The sequence below is a fragment of the Suncus etruscus genome, chromosome 16, assembly GCF_024139225.1.
Source record: "Suncus etruscus isolate mSunEtr1 chromosome 16, mSunEtr1.pri.cur, whole genome shotgun sequence".
Taxonomy (NCBI): domain Eukaryota; kingdom Metazoa; phylum Chordata; class Mammalia; order Eulipotyphla; family Soricidae; genus Suncus; species Suncus etruscus.
Window position 1 is genome coordinate 38,391,793 of NC_064863.1, and position 7,741 is coordinate 38,399,533.

The window sequence follows — 7,741 nt, forward strand, 5'->3', positions numbered from 1 at the left end:
GCATAATTAAAATTTCTATAAAATACAGATATTATGCAGATTTTTACAACAGAAGCAGCAATTAATCCAATGGGGGTAATAAATGAGTGTTCAACAAATGTTCTCTGCTATGATTATATTTCTAGGTAAAAATAAAGTTAGATAATTACAGGATACTATATTTCTCTTCTGTCAATAACAGCAAATCAACACAGATATTTTAGTGAACTCTATATATAGTATTTTACTTTGTACAAAAATATCCATTTTACCATAAATTAGTAGGATGGGAATATTTGCGAATCATGTAGATAATTTTATACTTAATTTTTCCTCGTATTCAACCCTTATTTTTAACACATTAGATTTTGAACAATATGAGACTAAGACCATTCTTTAATTTACTTTCAAAACTAAATTCCCTTAAAGGCGATTAATAAAAATCAAAATACATGTTTTTGGGGTTTTTTTTTGTTGTTGTTGTTGTTGTTGTTTTGGTTTTTTTGGTTTTTGGTTTTTGTTTTTTGTTTTTTTTTTGTTTTGTTTTTGTTTTGTTTTTGGGTCACACCCAGCAGTACTCAGAGGTTACTCCTGGCTCTACGCTCAGAAATTGGTCCTGGCAGGCTCAGTGGACCATATGGGATGCTGGGATTTGAACCAACGACCTTTACCTCCATGCTATCTCTCCAGCCCTGAAATACATGTTGTTTATAGGTTTTCAGCAATAAAAACACATAATAAACTAACACTGGCATAATTAAACTTTTTACAATGTAAGATTATAATTTGCCAAATATTTCCTATTTCATTGAAATATATTTGAATATCTAGTGGATAAATGTAGTTAGAGTAGCTTGAAAATATTGACCAACACAACATCCATGCAAAATTGTCAACATACTTTCTATTTCATAAAACACAAAACCTTTCTTTGGACACTAGGACCTCAATCACTACTTATAACTTAGATTTTTAACCTAATTTTGGACTTTTATTAAAATATTTTCTTGGTATAAAGGAAGCCTGCTAGGAGCGATTTTTGAGTGCAGAGCCAGGAGTAACCCTTGAGCTCCTCCAGGTGTAACCCAAAAACCAAAAACCAAAAAGAAATGTTCTCCAAGCAAAGGAAACATCCAGGATATATAAACCTTAAAGAGTAGAATTAGGTGATCAAGGAGAGAGAAAGACTGATTGTTGAAATCTCTCAACACCTCAAATATATTCAAGGGTTTACTTAGCAGGACTTTTAAGCATCTTAAATATATGCAATATAAACCATCTTAATGAAACAAGTGAGTTTAAGAAAGTTAATATTCCACAATAAACACATGAATATGGTCTAAAGTAGGTTCTTAAGCCTGAGACCACATTACCTCATTTGCAGCCTCAGATACTCTAATGGGGCTAAAGGTAAAAATTAATTTAATGGGGGGGGGCTGGCATAAGATAAGGGGCTACCAGTTAAGAAAGAGATGCTCTGGGGCCAGAGCAATAGCACAGCAGTAGGGTGTTTGTTTTGCACGAGTCTGACCCAGGACAGAACTGTGTTCGATCCCCTGGCATCCCAAATGGTCCCCCAAGTCAGGAGCGATTTCTGAGCCAAAGCCAGGAGTAACCCCTGAACCGGATGTGCCCCCCCAAAGAAAAGAAACATAAAAGAATATTGTCATATGATAATCTAAATGAGAATTCTCTAGGCTAAACTAAAAAGTATGTTCTTTAGCATGAGTACAGTTTAATAAAATTTTGCTGGAGTTTTCAATGAAAAAGTGCTGCTTTCAAAATATAGAGCAAACACAGTTCTATTAGAGTTACTCTGTAAGTCTAAATATCTACCCCGGTAAAGTAGAATATATTTAAGCCCTAATCTGGGTTCCACTTCTCGCACTGAAATATCAGCTGTCTTGTTGCCTACTTACTAACCAACAGGATACAGTAATTTTTTAAAAACAGGGATCGTAAAAAGTTGTTAATCAGGACCTGTGTTTAAATTTAGAATTGGAGTCACTGATTTTCCTGACTGCTGGTATAGGATAAAAATGATCAGAACCTTGCATTTTTTAATGTTTTAGGGAGGTTGTCAGCCTCAAACAGACTGCCTTTAATTTCCCTTACTTTTACAAAGGGAGTTTTGCATGTGGGATTCCTGAATGGCTCCATCTAGTGTCTAGTAGGTGTAGTTACAGTCTTGAGGAAGGAAGTTCAATAAAGTTTCTGCAGTTTGGATCTGGTGATTCAAAGATTTTCTTGTCTTCCCCTTCTCAAGGAGCTGGAGAGATGGGGCAGCGGTAGGGCATTTGCCTTGCACGCGGTCGACCCAGGACGGACCACTGTTCCATCCCCCGGCGTTCCATATGGTCCCCTAAGCCAGGAGAGATTTCTGAGTGCATAGTTAGGAGTAACTCCTGAGCATCACCGGGTGTGCCCCCCCAACAAACAAACAAATAAACTAAAAAGAGATGTCCTAAAAAGGAAGCAGGTCAGAATGGGACCAAAGTCAGAAAATGATTGAGAAATACTGATCTAGAGTATAAGTCATTGTCTTTGAAAGAAAAATTGGCTGTTAAATTGATTAGAGATTGATCCTTAAAAACACAAGGAATTAAAAAAAAAAAAAGAGGAAACACAAGGGATGACTACAGATTTACAGATAATACACCTCTGTTCTTTAGATTAGAGTTCACAGTTTATCTGTCTTAATCTCACTTGGAAGTAAGTGAAAGAGCTAAATAAATCCTGTATTTTTCCACTAGTAGTAGATATCATTCAGAGGCAAGAATGTGTGAGATCAACGTTATATTTGATACAACTATCGCTAATTAATCATTTTGGAAGGCAAAAGATATTTGGAAGATAATTTATTATAGATGAAACAGTGAATGAAAAGATGGTTTTCAATTTCCTTGCCTCCATCTCTCTAGCAAATATAGTCTTTGGTAAAAAGAAATTACAGTTCTAGACACCTTAAAGATTTTGTCTTATATTCTTTCTTTGATTTCTTCTCTGATCCACTTGTTATTTAACACTGTTATACTGAGTTACCAAAGTCGAACCTTTTCTCAATTTTCCATTTATCATTAATTCTTGCCTTCATGGCATTTGTCTGACAGAATAAGTGACATGATTTCTACTTTTAAGACTCAATGGACACAGATTGTGTCCCAGCATGGCATCTATCTTGGAGAATGTCCCATTCATACTAGAGAATAATAAGTACTTGGGTTTTAAGGTGGTGAGTTCTTTACAATCTCTTAATCACAATTCATTTGAGATATTCTTTTTTATTTTGTTTTGTTTTGTTTTGTTCAGCAGCATCCAGCAGTGACCAGGGAATTACTTTTGCCTCTTGTAAAGGATCACTTCTAGAGAGGGTAGGAAGCTTTATATAGATTATGCTGAGGACTAAACAGGAGTTGGCTGTGTGCAGGGCAAGCAACCTTACCCCTGTTACTATCTCTATGGCTCATCTAACTTTTCAGCTAAGCTAAAGTCATTTACTAAGTTATAACAACGACTGTTATGCCCACTAGTTTTTCTTTTGAATCACTTTGAATATTTTTAAGGTCTACTCAGGATGTTAGAAATGGCAAAATTTCCTGTTTTTATTAGCTCAGAGACATTGCTCTGTGTGTGTGTGTGTGTGTGTGTGTGTCTGTCTGTCTGTCTGTCTGTCTGTCTGTCTGTCTGTCTTCTTTACCTGGTGGTGCTCAGCGTATACTGCTGACTCAGCATTCAGGTATCACTTCTGGTCATGTTCAGAGGATCACATACTGTTTGGGGGGACAAACCAAGGTCCACCACATGCAAAACAATTACATTTATCTCTATACTCTCAAGTCCAGAGTTTTATATTCTTTAGACAAATACCTAGAAATGAAATTGTTATTCTTTTATGTTTGTTTGTTTATGGACAAGATGGTGCTTAGGGGTTACTTCTGGTTCAGTACTCAGAAATCAGTCCTGGTGGCTCGGGGGACCATATGAAATGTCAGGGTTCAAACCAAACTCGGCTGTGTGCAAGGTAAAGGCCCCACCCGGTGTGCTATTGATCTAGCTCCAGGAATTCTTCTTTTTTTTTTAAGTTTTTTTCTCTTTATTTGAATATCTTGATTACATAAATGGTTGTGATTAGGTTTCAGTCATGTAAAGAACACCCCCCTTCACCAGTGCAACATTCCCGCCACCAATGTCCCAAATCTCCCTCCATCTCACCCCACCCCCACCTGTACTCCAGACAGGCTTTCCAGTTCCCTCATTCATTCACTTGATTATGGTAGTTTTCTGTGTAGTTATTTCTATAGCTGTACTCACCACTCTTTGTGGTGAGCTTCATGGAGTGGGCTGGTGTCCCAGCCCTCCTCTCATTGTCTCTGAGTATTGTTACAAAAATGACTTTTATTTTTCTTAAAACCCATAGATGAGTGAGACTATTCTGTGTCTCTCTCTCTCTCTCCTTCTGACTTATTTCACTGAGCATGATAGATTCCATGTACATCCATGTATAGGAAAATTTCATGACTTCATCTCTCCTGATGGCTGCATAATATTCCATTGTGTATATGTACCACAGTTTCTTTAGCCATTCGTCTTTTGAAGGGCATCTTGGTTGTTTCCAGAGCCTGGCTATTGTGAATAGTGCTGCAATAAATATAGGTGTGAGGAAGGGGTTTTTGTATTGTATTCTTGTGTTCCTAGGATATATCCCTAGGAGTGGAATAGCTGGGTCGAATGGGAGCTCAATTTCCAGATTTTGAAGGAACCTCCATATCACTTTCCATTGAGGTTGGACTAGACAGCATTCCCACTAGCAGGGGATAAGAGTTCCTTTCTCTCCACATCCCCGCCAGCACTGATTGTTCTCATTCTTTGTGATGTGCACCAATCTCTGTGGTGTGAGGTGGTATCTCATCATTGTTTTGATTTGCATCTCCCTGATGATTAGTGATGAGGAGCATTTTTTCATGTGTCTTTTGGCCATTTGTATTTCTTTTTTATCAAAGTGTCTGTTCATTTCTTCTCCTCATTTTTTGATGGGATTGGATGTTTTTTTCTTGTAAAGTTCTGTCAGTACATTTTGGATATTATATTTTGGATATATTTTGGATATTAGCCCCTTATCTGAAGGATGTTGGGTGATTAGTTTGTCCCACTCAGTGGGTGACTCTTGTATCCTGGGCACTATTTCTTTTGAGGTGCAGAAGCTTCTCAGTTTAATGTATTCCCATCTGTTAATCTCTGCTTCCACTTGTTTGGAAAGTGCAGTTTCCTCCTTGAAAATACCTTTAGTCTGAATGGCATGGAGTGTTTTACCAACGTGTTCTTCTATATAACTTATGGTATCTGGTCTGATATCAAGGTCTTTAATCCATTTGGATTTTACCTTCGTATATGATGTTAACTGATTTTTTGCAAGTGGCTAACCAGTTCTGCCAGCACCACTTGTTGAAGATATTTTTCCTGCTCCACTTAGGATTTCTTGCTCCTTTGTCAAAAATTAGGTAATTGTATGTTGGAGACCCTTTAACTAGAGAGCAATATGGAGTCTCTGATGCCTGAGAAGACAAAAAGTCTGTGTACATGACAGGTTACTGGTGGCGCTTCCCCCATGATCCTAAAAAGAAAAAGCTGACCATAAAAAAAGCTTTTACCAGAGGTAAATGGATAAAGAACAAACATGCTATGTAAAGGCTACAAGTTAAGATTAGATCTGTAGCATTGTTAACAGAACAGAGCACCCCAGGATCACTTATAGTTAATGTATAACAGAATCACTTATAGTAAATGTATAGTAAATGTAGGATCACTTCTAGTAAATGTATAACTCACTAAAAAAAAAAACAGACATATTTGATGTATGGGAATGTTATGGTGGAAAAGTACTGAACCACCCCTTTCCCTCTTTTGTCTGGAAAACATGCTCATGCTTGCTATAAAAGCAAGCCCCCTTTCAATAAACTTGGACTCTTGATTGGATTTTCGTCTTGAGTTCATCAATTTTCTCAGCCCTCTTTTATTTTCCAGGTCGAATCCTCTTCGTGACTCACAAATAACTTCGTGACCCTCATCCACCCTGCGGGCCGGGGTCCCCGGGTGTCGCAATTGTATGCCTGGGGAATGTTCTCTGAGAACTCAAGCCTATTTCACTGATCTGAGGGTCTGTCTTTATTCCAATACCATGCTGTTTTGATAACTATTGCTTTGTAGTACAGTTTAAAGTTGGGGAAAGTAATCCTCCCATTTTCCTTTTCTTTAGGAGTGCTTTAGCTATTCGAGGGTGTTTATTGTTCCAGATGAACTTCATAAGTGTTTGATCCACTTCTTTGAAGAATATCATGGGTATATTTAAGGGAAGTGCATTAAATCTGTATAATGCTTTGGGGAGTATTGCCATTTTAATGATGTTAATCCTGCCAAACCATGAGCAGGGTAAGTGTTTCCATTTCCGTGTGTCCTCTCTTATTTCTTGGAGCAGGGTTTTATAGTTTTCTTTGTATAGGTCCTTCACGTCTTTGGTCAAGTTGACTCCAAGATATTTGAGTTTGTGTGGCACTATTGTGAATGGGATTGCCTTCCTGACTTCCATCTCTTCTATATTATTATTGGTGTATAAAAAGGCCATTGATTTCTGTAGGTTGATTTTGTAGCCTGCCACCTTGCTATATGAATCTATTGTTTCTAGGAGCTTTTTGGTAGAGTCTTTAGGGTTTTCTAAGTAGAGTATCATGTCATCTGCAAACAGTGAGAGCTTGACTTCTTCCTTTCCTATCTGGATTCTCTTGATATCTTTTTCTTGCCTGATCGCTATAGCAAGAACTTCCAGTACTATGTTGAAGAGGAGTGGTGAGAGCGGACAGCCTTGTCTTGTACCAGAATTTAGAGGAAAGGCTTTTAGTTTTTCTCCATTGAGGATAATATTTGCCATTGGCTTGTGGTAGATGGCTTCAACTAGATTGAGAAAGGTTCCTTCCATTCCCATCTTGCTGAGAGTTTTGATCAAGAATGGGTGTTGGACCTTATCAAATGCTTTCTCTGCATCTATTGATATGATCATGTGATTTTTATTTTTTTGTTGTTGTTGATGTTGTGTATGATGTTATTAGGTTTACGGATTTTAAACCATCCTTGCATTCCTGGGATGAAACCTACTTGGACGTAGTTGTATGATCTTCTTGATGATGCATTGGATCCTATTTGCCAGGACTTTGTTGAAGATCTTTGCATCAGCATTCATCAGGGATATTAGTCTGTAACTTTCTTTTTTGGCAGCATCTCTGTCTGGTTTTGGTATCAAGGTGATGTTGGCTTCATAAATGCTGTTTGGGAGTGTTCCCGTTTTTTCAATTTCATGGAAGAGCTTGGCTAGAATTGGTAGTAGCTCCTCTTGAAAGATTTGAAAAAATTCATTAGGGGGCCCGGAGAGATAGCACAGCAGTGTTTGCCTTGCAAGCAGCCGATCCAGGACCAAAGGTGGTTGGTTCGAATCCCGGTGTCCCATATGGTCCCCCATGCCTGCCAGGAGCTATTTCTGAGCAGAGAACCAGGAGTAACCCCTGAGCACCGCTGGGTGTGTGGCCCAAAAAACCAAAAAAAAAAAAAAAAAAAAACAAAAAAAACCAACAAAAAAAAATTCATTAGGAAAACCATCTGTGCCTGGGCTTTTCTTTTTGGGCAGATGTTTGATTACAGTTTCAATTTCCTCAGTAGTGATGGGGTTGTTTAGATACGCTACATCCTCCTTACTTAAATGTGGAAGGTTATAAGT